The sequence below is a fragment of the Bidens hawaiensis genome, unplaced genomic scaffold (assembly GCF_021521415.1).
Source record: "Bidens hawaiensis isolate Kalapana, Puna unplaced genomic scaffold, B.hawaiensis_p1.1 tig00007743_1, whole genome shotgun sequence".
In the NCBI taxonomy this organism is placed as follows: Eukaryota; Viridiplantae; Streptophyta; class Magnoliopsida; order Asterales; family Asteraceae; genus Bidens; species Bidens hawaiensis.
In genome coordinates this window covers 661648-674863 of record NW_027491538.1, presented here as the reverse complement: position 1 = coordinate 674863, position 13216 = coordinate 661648, and the positions used below count along the sequence as shown (strand labels likewise).

At 35.6% G+C, this 13216-nt stretch overlaps 2 pseudogenes across 2 annotated transcripts; one reads left to right on the top strand and one right to left on the bottom strand.

Annotated features, from left to right (window-relative positions):
- Positions 1-210: 210 nt before the first annotated feature.
- Positions 211-2484, bottom strand: LOC143635945 (beta-amylase 1, chloroplastic-like; annotated as a pseudogene). The gene is made up of 4 exons (XR_013154156.1): positions 2231-2484; positions 1990-2100; positions 971-1307; positions 211-667 (listed from the first exon to the last, which is right to left on the bottom strand). The product of XR_013154156.1 is annotated as a beta-amylase 1, chloroplastic-like (transcript).
- A 1302-nt stretch (positions 2485-3786) lies between these two features.
- Positions 3787-7653, top strand: LOC143635971 (disease resistance protein RPV1-like; annotated as a pseudogene). Its single transcript, XR_013154164.1, has 4 exons — positions 3787-4543; positions 4729-5838; positions 5940-7024; positions 7099-7653. The product of XR_013154164.1 is annotated as a disease resistance protein RPV1-like (transcript).
- The last annotated feature ends 5563 nt before the right edge of the window (positions 7654-13216 follow it).

Sequence of the window (13216 nt, the reverse complement as noted above, 5' to 3'; positions counted from 1 at the left end):
CCTGATGCGCATATAAAAGGCGGAACCAGTCCCTCCCTGTCTTCCAATCCTTTGATTTCCACTGATTTTATAACAATGTCTTCTTCTTTGTTTATGTTCTTCTGTTTATCAAAACATGATCCATTTTTTAAAGGTGAGACGTCTAACTTTATATCCATTTCTAACTTATCAAATATAATATAAACTTACAAAAAAGAAACATATTTTTTATTTACAACTTTACACCCCTAATCTAAGTCAACATTTTCAGCTAGTATTTACAGCAAAAGAGCCACAGCAGCTTCTTGCACCATTGGCTGCATCACCTGCACAACATGTTCATCCTTCACATCTTTTTCCTTCTTTCATCTTCTTAACAAACGCCACAAACTTCCTCCAGTTTTCCACCTCAAACAACTCCTGGTTCAATCTCAAATACGTAAACGCGCACATCTCCGCGTTCTCCACAGCACGGAATATCTGCTCATGCGCATAACCATCAGATCTCGGCAACGCATTCTCTCCCGCCATCAAACCATGTGCTTCCCGTGTCGCCAACGCCACTTGCCGCACAAGATTCTCTGGCGCGCAATGCACGTCCCGAGGCTGCTCATGGTTATGCATCTCAATGCATGTGAAATTAAGAACCACGCCGAATCGGCTTAAGGTTTTGGCTATTAGGAGGTACCTGTTAAGCGTGTCCAACACCAAATTAGATTGAATGCTTCTATTATCTCGGAGAATATTTTGATATAATTATTACTTTATTATTATAAGATAAGTTAGTATTAATTTATTTAATCATATTTGTTTTGTTTGGATTCAAATTCTGTATTTGAGTTAGTACAGGATTAGGAAACCATGGGTTTATACATACCATTGGCTAAATGGGTTAGCCATTATTAAGTTTTCCTCGTTTGTCGTTTTCTTAATAAAAGAGTCGTAGAAAATGCTCATGTTCTTGATTCACTTGCTCAAAGTTTAACAGTACCCGTCTCGGAAACAGGTGTTGTAGTAGCCGGCTGACGCATGGGAACGGGTTCCGTAGTGCCAGTGGATTCCTGCGACCTTGACGGAGATCTTGACGCCTCTGTTGTCGAAAATGGAGTTGGCAGATGTTAGTATTCTTTTGTTGTGATCTATTAGCATTTGAGAGTACCAGGAGAGGAAGAACTTGCCGTATTCCCGTTCCAACCGCAGCGTTCTTTCTTGAAGAAATTGGTTTCTTCTGGTGAATTGTTGTATTCGCCGGCGTCTGTTGGCCCTGTGGTTCCCCATTCTGGCTTAACGTAGTTCTCGGCGGCTGCTTTCCAGCTGCTAAGCATGTACTGCAACACAATTTGACTGTTAGATTTGAATCATCAAACCAAAACAAGGGTGTTGATATACAATCCAAACTCCAAACCGGCTGAATCTTCCAAACCAAAGAATGTCAGTTCAGTTCATGGTTCGATTTTGACAGTTTATAGTTCAGAACTTGTCAACTTGAAACTAGCCAGCTAAACTGAAATGGCATTTAACATGCATTATGTATTTATTTTCTTAATTTTTGGATTATAAAGTTGAGTATATATTAATGTATAATCCTTGTTATATTTTTTTTAAAAGCTTTAAACTCATCAAACCGTAAAACTATGAAAACCAACCGGTACTGGTTCGACTGACCAAACCAACTTGGCCAATTCAGTTTGTGTTTTTCAAAACCGTAGTTAGCAGTTCGGCCCTAAATTTGACTTAAAACCGAACCAAATTTTCATAAAATTCAGTTTTTTAACTTTTGAAAATCGTTCTCTTTCAGTTCTTTGGGTTTCGGTTTTCTTAGTTTATGGTTTGCATTAGTTTCAGTTTCGATTAAATTCTTCGGTTCTCATTACATACAAAACCTGACCGAAAATTCAGTTTTTACATATACATATCTTTTTGGGTTCAGTTTTTCAGTTAAGGATGGTTTTTCCGATTTCATCACACCCTCGATGAACATCCCTAGTTAAACTTTTGAACGAAACGAACCTGATCGTAACACTGGAAGGCTCCGATCCCCGGGAATTTCCATATTCCATCTTTCTCCGGGTAAGACGGATACCTAAGTTCTCCTGCAGGACCCATTCCAACTTGTATTTCCTGCAAGCTATGCATTTCAATACCCAAAACAATCATGAATCATGTTCTAACTGATTTCCATTTCTAGCTTCAATCAAGCTTAACCAGTTTAACCAAAAAATCACAAGTAATAAGGGTTCATGGTGATTACAAAACTGGTGTCCCCAAGTAAATGAGAGTATCTGTTCCTGAAAGCACGCATGTAGTCCGCGTAACACTGGATCGGAGTCCTGCCTTTGAGGCATGGAATGCAATCACATCCAAGGGAGAGGTATTCATAATTCCTTCTTCCCCATTGATCTGTGTATGCTAAATCCGGATCTTTGTTTATTTCTTCCACCACCCATTTTGGAAGTGGTATCCTGTAAAATGTCAAAAATGGTGAACCTTTTGTTAGAACAATAATAGAAAGGTTATGATAATTTTACACCATCAACACTCCATCTATTGATCGAAAAAGTCAAACTTTTTGGTCCTAACGGCCGTTTGAACTAGGGATGCAAACGAGTTGAACTGCTTGCAAGCTACTCAAGCTCGGATCGCTAATAAGCTCAGCGAGCCAAGCCTTTTTAAGCTCGAGCCTTAAGCAAAGCTTTAGTTATCTAGCCCGAGCTCTAGCGTTGTGTATTTTGAAGTTTAACCTCTTTTGGATTTCTATATATTAAATTCACACTGTATAGCCGAGATCGAGCCTAGCTTGGCTCGTTTAAGGTACTACAACAACTCGAACCGAGCTTAGGCTCGTTTAAGTTTTTTCATAATATTTATACTAAAAATAAAAAAACATGTAGAAATTAATTAGTAAACAATAAACGACAACTCATAAGCCGAGCCTGAGCTCGTAAGTCAAAACAAGCCGAGCTCGTGCTCGGCTCGTTTACATCTCTATTGAACAATGATGATGTGGGTATGGATCCGATCTGGTGTACTCGCATTGCCATTGTTTCTAAATTGAGTTTTTTTTTTTTTGTAATTAGAGGCCGGATTAAGGCGAAACAAGGCTGTAATTGTGAACGGAAGCGACAATACGTAAATCTTTACGTGAAATTAATATCTGTTGATGATTTGTTGTTGTAAAGAATTTTGAATGAGATTTGCTGAGAAATGGAAGGTGTGGAGTGATGCATGGGGTATGAATATTATTATTATTGGATTTATGATTCAATAGGGATTGTTTGTTTTAGTGAAAAGAGGTTGTTCTTTTAGAATGTTTTTATTACATTATTTTTTATTTTATTTTTTTGAACCATCAACAAACAAAATTACCTAGGTACTCCGTATGGGGTGACCCAATGGCAAAAGGCCACCTTCAGCTTGTCCATCCCAGTCGCACGGAGCTCTTAAGCGCCTCCAAGTTATCTTCAGTTCCGAGGAAAACCCATTATTAGATCGATAGTTTTGCTTTAGATACTTTTACCTAATAAAAATCATCTTACATATACATCATTTAACATATTCGGGCTTATCACACCATTCTTAATCATTCTCTCTTGACATTCTTATTACATTATTATTTTTAACACATCTATGAGTTTACAAAATCTACCACCCAGTTATAACGAGTCGAGCTCTAGCTTTAGATGCGAACCATAAATTGGTGACTAGAGAATAGATAGGAATGCACGTGGTTTTGGGAGATAATGACCATAAAGTGAAGACAATGATGCGGGGTCAGGTAAGTAGTTTTTTAAACAAATGAGTAAACAGACAATTAATAAAAGAGAACGTTAAAAACACATTTGCCGTTCATGAGTCAAATTTGGTGTACTTTGAAAAGAAAAAATATAATATTCGGCATACATTAAATTTCATTTTGTTGAACCTGAAATTTCTAACCAAATTCCACAACCAATTCTATATTATATCAGAATGAGTACAGGATCCTCATCTTCTTCTTCTTCATCTATTTACTCATATCACTCATAGCTTCCAATGGTTATTCTCACTGAACTTGGATCCTCATCTTCTTCACCAAATCACGGTCCTAATCACAGATATGAAGTTTTCTTAAGTTTTAGAGGCGCCGACACTCGTAATGGTTTCACCGATCACCTCTACAACGCCCTTATGGATGCCGATATCACCACGTTTTTGGATGATGAAGAAATTGAAACTGGAGAGTCATTGAAACCAGAATTAGAGAGAGCGATTAAATCATCTAGAGCTTCTATAATCGTCTTGTCCAAGAATTATGCTTCTTCCGATGGTGCTTAGATGAGTTGGTGTTAATCCTTGACCAGAAGAAGAACTTTAACCAAATCGTTATCCCGATCTTCTATGATGTCGAGCCCACTGATGTCAGGAAGCAACAAAAAAGCTTCGGGGAAGCATTAGCCAAGCATAAACAGAAGATGGAGGATGAAACAAATGTAGACTAGAGAAGTGAATTGGCTCAAAAGATGGAGTTGTGGAAGACGGCACTCACGGAGATCGCTGATTTAAAAGGAATAGATTCAAAGGACAGGTAAATCATGTAAATCCCCCAATCTTTTTAAAATTGTATTACACAATCAAATTTGATAGATGTAGCATCAGTTAGCATTGTCAAAATGATATGTGTTGTATATTTGGTTTAGATCAGATTGTTAAGTATTGTCACAACGTCTCACAATGATGTTTCATATTTTCTCATTTAATTCATATTCCCAGGAAAGAGACAGAGATTATTAAAGAAGTTGTTACCAATATCCACCGTAGGTTCGGTGTACCTTTAACTAATACCCTGCCACTTCTGATTGGGATGAATTATGACATTAACATGATTAGTTCATGGTTGACGGATGGATCTTGTCATACTGTTGACATTCTCACGGTCGTAGGCATGAGTGGGATTGGGAAGACATCATTGGCTAAATATGTCTTCCAGCTACACTCTAGAAAGTTCCACAAAAGCAGCTTTATTTAAGGTATCAATACAAGGTGCAATGAACGATTTGAAGGATTGCTTGATTTACAAAAGCAACTTCACGGAGACATTTCAAAGAAAACTCAGGTAGAAGTTAACGTCTTTGTTTATACCTCTAAGATTGAGAAGGCACTTACGTGAGAAGGTGTTTATAGTGCTTGATGATGTTGGTAGTCTTGATCAGTTGGATGCTTTACTTGGAAACAAAGGTTTACATCCGGGAAGCAAAATCATTATTACAGCTAAGGATGCATCTTTAACAGAACGGTGTGCGTTGTTCAAGTCATAACTTCATCCCAATTACTTCAAAGTTTTACTTTATGGCCTAAATTTTGTTGAATCACTAAAGCTTTTATGCATACATGCTTTCGAGAGCCATAATCCCAAAGAAGGTTATAAAGAGGTTTCAGAAAAGCTTGTGAAGTATTGTCAAGGGCATCCATTGGCTCTTGGGGTTTTGGGCAAGTTATTGCACAAACGAGATGCAACATATTGGGAAGAGTGCTTAAAAGGGTTAAAGAAAGAACCTCATTCTAGTATGTAAAAGGGTTTTTCAGATGAGCTTTGACTCTTTGCCATCCAATGAAATGGAATTGTTTAAGCATATTGCTTGTTTCTTTGTTGGGAAAAATAGAGATTTTACAGAAATAATATTAAAGTCAAGATATGGAATCACGAATCTCATTGACAAATGCCTTCTTAGTATCGGCGAAGATAATGAGCACTTGATGATGCATTCATTGATTCAAGAGATGGGAAGAGATTTAGTGCCTCAAGAATCTCCTAAGAAACTATGGAAGCGTAGTCGATTGTGGTGTCACGAGGAGTCATTCAAAGTGTTGAAACAAGAAAAGGTAAGAGCCCATGTATATATTATAGTATTTACGTTTCCTCTAAGTATTTGTATTGTCTGTATGCATGTATATACTTTTGTTTGCATTCCCTTTGTTGGTAGGGAACAGAAGATATTCTAGGCCTTTCCCTAGACATGAGAATGCTTGACAAAAAGAAGTTACACGGATCATTTGAGGTAAAAACAGAGTCATTAAATAAAATGGATAATCTAATGCTACTGCAACTCAATTATGTGCAAATGAATGGATCTTATGAGGATTTTCCAGAAGAATTAAGATGGTTGTGTATGCACTTGTCTCCTTTAAAGTCTATACCTTTAGACTTACCCATGGAGAATCTGGCTGTTCTTGACATGTCCCATAGCAACCTTGAATCTTTTGAGATGTCAAAAGAGCTTGGATCATTGAAGATTCTTGATTTGAGCTTCTGTTTACATCTTCATAGTGTTGGTGGTTTTTCAGAACTCCCTGCACTTGAGAGGTTAATAGTTAGAAAGTGCATAAGCTTGATTGAGGTGTGTGAATCAATTGAGCAATGTGTTGAACTTGTCCACATTGACTGAGTTACTGCTACAAGCTTAAAAAGGTTCCAATATCCATAGGCAAGTTAAAGAAGGTTAAAATACTACTGTTAGATGGCTGTAGTTCCCGTGAATCTGAACTCGGTACTATACCAAGAGATTTGAAGCTCATTGCGTTTTCTTTACCAAGCTCATTGAGAATTTTATCACTTGCAAATAATAATTTGTCTAATGAATCCTTTCCCAAGGAATTCATTAGCCTATCCATGTTACAGGAATTACTTTTAGATAATAACCCAATTGTTTCAATGCCCAATTGCGTGAGAAGCCTTCCTAGGCTTGAGATACTTTCTATGAACAGCTGTGAAAGAGTTATATCAATCGAACATCCTCCACGTACGCTAAGAAAACTATCAATCATGAATGCTGGTAAAACATTAAGGAAAATTAAATTTGATCCAGAAATGATCCCACTCAGATTTAACGGAGCTTGTGGACCATTAGCACCTTGCTCATATGAAATTGATGGCATGGTGAAAATCCAAGCTATGCCAGATGTTGAGGAAAAGGTATTACATAGTTTGGGCTGGAAAAATATCGACTTTATTAAAGAAAGGCGCCTGAGAATTCGCACCAGAGGACGGTCATATGAATATCAAGCTCAGGTTTCCTCTAATAACTTCTCTGTTTGTGTGTGTGTTAGGAATTTAAGGTGATTAATTTTGCATTCATATGGCAGATGTATTATGAATTTGGAATATTCAGCACAATTTTTGAGGGGGAAGGAATGCCAGACTGGATGAGGCGTAGAAGCAAGGGGCGCCCATCAATATCATTTACCGTCCCATCATCTCCTAACAAGCTACGAGGATTAAATTTCTGCTGTACTGTGGAGACACCTCGATTTCGTTCGTATGTTAAGATGCCATGGATAAATATTAGAAATTTTACAAAAGGCCACGAATGGACTTATTGTCATTATGCCGGTAAGTTGAAGTTAGATGGAAAGTGTTACACTTTGTTAAGCCATTGGATGTTTGGGCCGAATGAGATGGAAGGTGGTGACAAGGTTACTATTACTGTAAAGAGTCTGTTTTACAGTGATAATGCGCAACCTGCAAGGGAGTGCGGGTTCAGTGTTGTGTATGATGAAGATGGAAAGGCCGAGGAGGAGGAAGAAGAAGAAGAAGAAGAAGAAGAAGACGCGTTGGGTTATTACAAGTCATGGAATCACATCATTGGTGGAGATCTCTCCCATTTTCAAGTAATGACAGGAATGTACTTCTTAGATTAGTACTATGGATGTTTTCAAGGTAGATGTCGTTTCCATTAATAAAACGTACACCTGCATGCAGTCGGTTGTAAAATGCTACAACTACTTCATCCCCAAGCAAGATTATGTGAATAATATAATTAATGTATATAACTTTCTGTCTTATTTTCTTTTCATCAGAGGACCAAGAATTTAAAGCATTCTCACTAAACAAGTCCGAAATAACTAGACAGGTATACTTAGCACCAAAACCCTTCTCTTGTCACATGATTAAAATTTTATTTGATTAACTAAACGAATGAACACAAAGATATGTCTCAATTCTCATTTGTGTATTTGCGTTCATAAATTTTTTATTAGCTATTCGTAAAAGTTCAATTAAGTTTGTTCATCTGCACTAGGTTAAGTTTGCTAAAACTGAATTATGATATGTACTGAAATAAATATATAAACCATTCTATGTTATTGAATTTATTATTCATATATGAAATTTATTTAAAATTAAGATTTCTAATAATGAGTTTAAGATTATGAATATTATGTTTGTCTAAATTTGTATGTTACTCTTTGTGGTCGTTTGTTTATGTTAATCTAATAGCTTAGCAAATGAACATACACTTTGTTAAGCCATTGGATGTTTGGGCCGAATGAGATGGAAGGTGGTGACAAGGTTACTATTACTGTAAAGAGTCTGTTTTACAGTGATAATGCGCAACCTGCAAGGGAGTGCGGGTTCAGTGTTGTGTATGATGAAGATGGAAAGGCCGAGGAGGAGGAAGAAGAAGAAGAAGAAGAAGAAGAAGAAGAAGAAGAAGAAGACGCGTTGGGTTATTACAAGTCATGGAATCACATCATTGGTGGAGATCTCTCCCATTTTCAAGTAATGACAGGAATGTACTTCTTAGATTAGTACTATGGATGTTTTCAAGGTAGATGTCGTTTCCATTAATAAAACGTACACCTGCATGCAGTCGGTTGTAAAATGCTACAACTACTTCATCCCCAAGCAAGATTATGTGAATAATATAATTAATGTATATAACTTTCTGTCTTATTTTCTTTTCATCAGAGGACCAAGAATTTAAAGCATTCTCACTAAACAAGTCCGAAATAACTAGACAGGTATACTTAGCACCAAAACCCTTCTCTTGTCACATGATTAAAATTTTATTTGATTAACTAAACGAATGAACACAAAGATATGTCTCAATTCTCATTTGTGTATTTGCGTTCATAAATTTTTTATTAGCTATTCGTAAAAGTTCAATTAAGTTTGTTCATCTGCACTAGGTTAAGTTTGCTAAAACTGAATTATGATATGTACTGAAATAAATATATAAACCATTCTATGTTATTGAATTTATTATTCATATATGAAATTTATTTAAAATTAAGATTTCTAATAATGAGTTTAAGATTATGAATATTATGTTTGTCTAAATTTGTATGTTACTCTTTGTGGTCGTTTGTTTATGTTAATCTAATAGCTTAGCAAATGAACATACACTTTGTTAAGCCATTGGATGTTTGGGCCGAATGAGATGGAAGGTGGTGACAAGGTTACTATTACTGTAAAGAGTCTGTTTTACAGTGATAATGCGCAACCTGCAAGGGAGTGCGGGTTCAGTGTTGTGTATGATGAAGATGGAAAGGCCGAGGAGGAGGAAGAAGAAGAAGAAGAAGAAGAAGAAGAAGAAGAAGACGCGTTGGGTTATTACAAGTCATGGAATCACATCATTGGTGGAGATCTCTCCCATTTTCAAGTAATGACAGGAATGTACTTCTTAGATTAGTACTATGGATGTTTTCAAGGTAGATGTCGTTTCCATTAATAAAACGTACACCTGCATGCAGTCGGTTGTAAAATGCTACAACTACTTCATCCCCAAGCAAGATTATGTGAATAATATAATTAATGTATATAACTTTCTGTCTTATTTTCTTTTCATCAGAGGACCAAGAATTTAAAGCATTCTCACTAAACAAGTCCGAAATAACTAGACAGGTATACTTAGCACCAAAACCCTTCTCTTGTCACATGATTAAAATTTTATTTGATTAACTAAACGAATGAACACAAAGATATGTCTCAATTCTCATTTGTGTATTTGCGTTCATAAATTTTTTATTAGCTATTCGTAAAAGTTCAATTAAGTTTGTTCATCTGCACTAGGTTAAGTTTGCTAAAACTGAATTATGATATGTACTGAAATAAATATATAAACCATTCTATGTTATTGAATTTATTATTCATATATGAAATTTATTTAAAATTAAGATTTCTAATAATGAGTTTAAGATTATGAATATTATGTTTGTCTAAATTTGTATGTTACTCTTTGTGGTCGTTTGTTTATGTTAATCTAATAGCTTAGCAAATGAACATACGAAAATCTATAATTTTTATACAAATGAACATGTTTCTTCTGTTTAAGTTTTTATATATGCCCAGATAAACCTAAACAGACAATCATGAATGATCATGTGTGTTTATTCGGTTCTTTACATCTATATGTCATCATGTAGTCAAAACCTGAATGCCATTGTTTCTAAATTAAGTTTTTGTAATTAGAGACCGGATTAATGCGAAACAAGGCTGTAATTGTAACACCCCAACCCGGAACAGGCTAACGTGTTACTATTACAGATATCAAATCAACGCCACAATCCAAAATACAACAAAAATTAATGCAACCTACGTCATATTATTAAACAAAATGAATTAACTTTTAGAAGCTTGAACTTCATTTTTATCTCTCATCACTAAATTCCCCGAATCCCGGATTACCTGAAAACAAAATAAGAAAAACAAAACAAGAAAACACGGCTGAGCCAAAAATTGCCCAGTAACGGAAAGAACAATAGTATAGGTAAGGACAGACGTAAGAGAATAAATATACGAACTTCAATTCAAACTCGAAACCAACCCTTTTTACCGAAACATATACTTAACAAAATTCGGATGTATGATCCGACACTTGGCCAGAACATGGTCAAACGCATGCGGAAATATATCAGAACTATAACAAAAACACCCAGAGCCAGAAACATATAACTTGTAACATATAATGTGTGACGTGTAACATATAACGTGTAACATTTAACTGAACCATAAATAAATGCGAAACATAATCCGATACACGATCGGGACGAAATCTGAATATACTCAAATTTAATCAAATGCATATACACATATCAAAACGGACCAGAAATATAGCGAAACAAAATATAATTACTAAAATACACGACGATGATGTTAAAATAAATAGGTCGTGTAATACGGAAGTACCCAGAGCCTAAACAGAGGGATACACAGCTAGCTAGTCCATGCACCAAGGAGACGGTGTGGGTGGCGTGCACACATTGTTCCATCTCAAACAGAAGTCAGGAGTCAGGAGTCGGAGCTAAGATCGATCTATACGCCTCTAAGTGGCCAAGGTACTACATGAGTACTTTCAGAGACGCCGTGAACTTTGATTACGCACTGTCACGATAAGTGCCATGTCAGGAGTCAGGAGTCAGGAGTCAGAGCTAAGATCGATCTATACGCCTCCAAGTGGCCCTAATACTTCACAAGTACTAGTTAGAGACGCCGTGAACTTTGATTACGCACTGTCACGATAAGTGCCATGTCGTTGACGCCCCAACGACAAGTCAGAAATGCTCGGGTAACAGAGTACTAAAACTAAAAACATATAACTAAAATATATTATATAAAATAACTGAACTCAAAATATAACCGACACGTAACGAAAATCCGTACTACAAAGTAACGGAATAGATTCAATACTATTAGTAAACGAGAACAAAAACCGCACTACGAAGTAACGGAATATAATTAATACTAAGAGTAACAAAACAGAAACCGTACCTTATAAGCGAAATGGCAAAAACTGTAAGAAGACTTAAACTTGATTAAACGTCACAATAACCTCAAAGGTTTCGTTAACGTGTCGCGGTAGTGGTAGAGTATTACTGGGTGAAGCGGCCTTATGCGGAAACACAGAAAAACAGAGGCGAGCGGTGGTACATGACCACTGGCAGCGTCAACGAGGACCCGTGTAGCGATGTCTGTGGTGCCAGCGGTTTCTCCGGCGAGTTGCAGGGCGGTGGCGGTGGTACTCAATCGGTTTCCTGTGGCGGTGGCTTTTCCTTCAAACAATTGATGCGTTTGCGATGTTTTACACCGGTGACAACAGGAAGTGGTGGCCGCAGCGAAGCAGCGTGACGACGCTGGTGGTGTTCGAATGGCAGGTGGTAGCGGTGGTGGGTTTACGGCAGAGAAAAGGATACGATTTATTGGGTTTTTGATGAATGAATATATTTGGAATGTTATTGTTTATATATATTAAACGAGTTATAAGCGTGATCAAATTCCTAAATAAGTTAGTTGTTTGTTGCTCAAGTTTTCGCTGGAATGTTACAAGTTGTAAACTTTCTCAAACTCAAATTCTTAAATTTCATATTTTATTCAAAACACTCATCCGTTGATGTTATTATTATTATTATTAATTATACTATTTACAGTTTAAAATAATATTTATATTAAAATTATGGTTATTCGTTTGTTATCTAATACAAAAGTTTAGGTTATTATAATTATACTCCCCTAAAAAAAAATTTCGTCCTCGAAATTGTAAGACGGTGACACATACTTTCGGATATCACGGAAACGAAACAAACTTAAAACTTTCATAAATTCAGACATGACAATTGCAAAGTCTTGGAAACAAATATTAGGACAAATAAAACAGAATTCATATGAAATCAAAACCATCCAAACTGAAATAGCTGACTCGTTGCCATGATGATATTGAACGAAACTATGGTTAACCTAAAACTTGTATCGGATAATACTAGTTCTTATAAACGGAAATCAAAAATTTCATTTGAACACAGAATTACATATAACATAGTGGATAACTAATAACTAAAATAAATAAATTTTGATGAGCTAAAGCCTATGACTAAATTGTGTAACTAATAACCAAAACGAAAGACAGATAACTGAAACATGTGACTTATAAGTGGAAATAAAAAGTGATAACTATTATATTATTATTATTATTATTATTATTATTATTATTATTCAGGTTATATATTATATAATTATTATATGATAAGTTATAACATTCATATCTAAAGTGTTGATTATTCATCATTAACGTTCTCAGTTCAAAGTGACCATAACAATCATGCTTATTATTATTATTATTATTATTATTATTTTGATTCGAATTTTTCGTATGTTACAATTCTCCCCTCTTAAAATAAATTTCGTCCTCGAAATTTGATAAATACAAGTAACAATTTTTATTTTATTTTATTTTTATTTCAATGTATGAAACATTACTTTAGGCTTCAATAGAAGAACAAATAACTAACAACTGATATGGAATAACGAATATCTAGAGACAGATAACTTGTAGAAGTCTTGTATTATTAAGTGAAAACTTGAGATTTAAGTAGAAATTAGTAAGAAAATTTATTTGACCACATGTATCCAAAGCTGATAACTAATAGGTAAACTATTAACTGATTACACAAAAATTATTGAAGCGGATACTAATATATATAGCAGGAA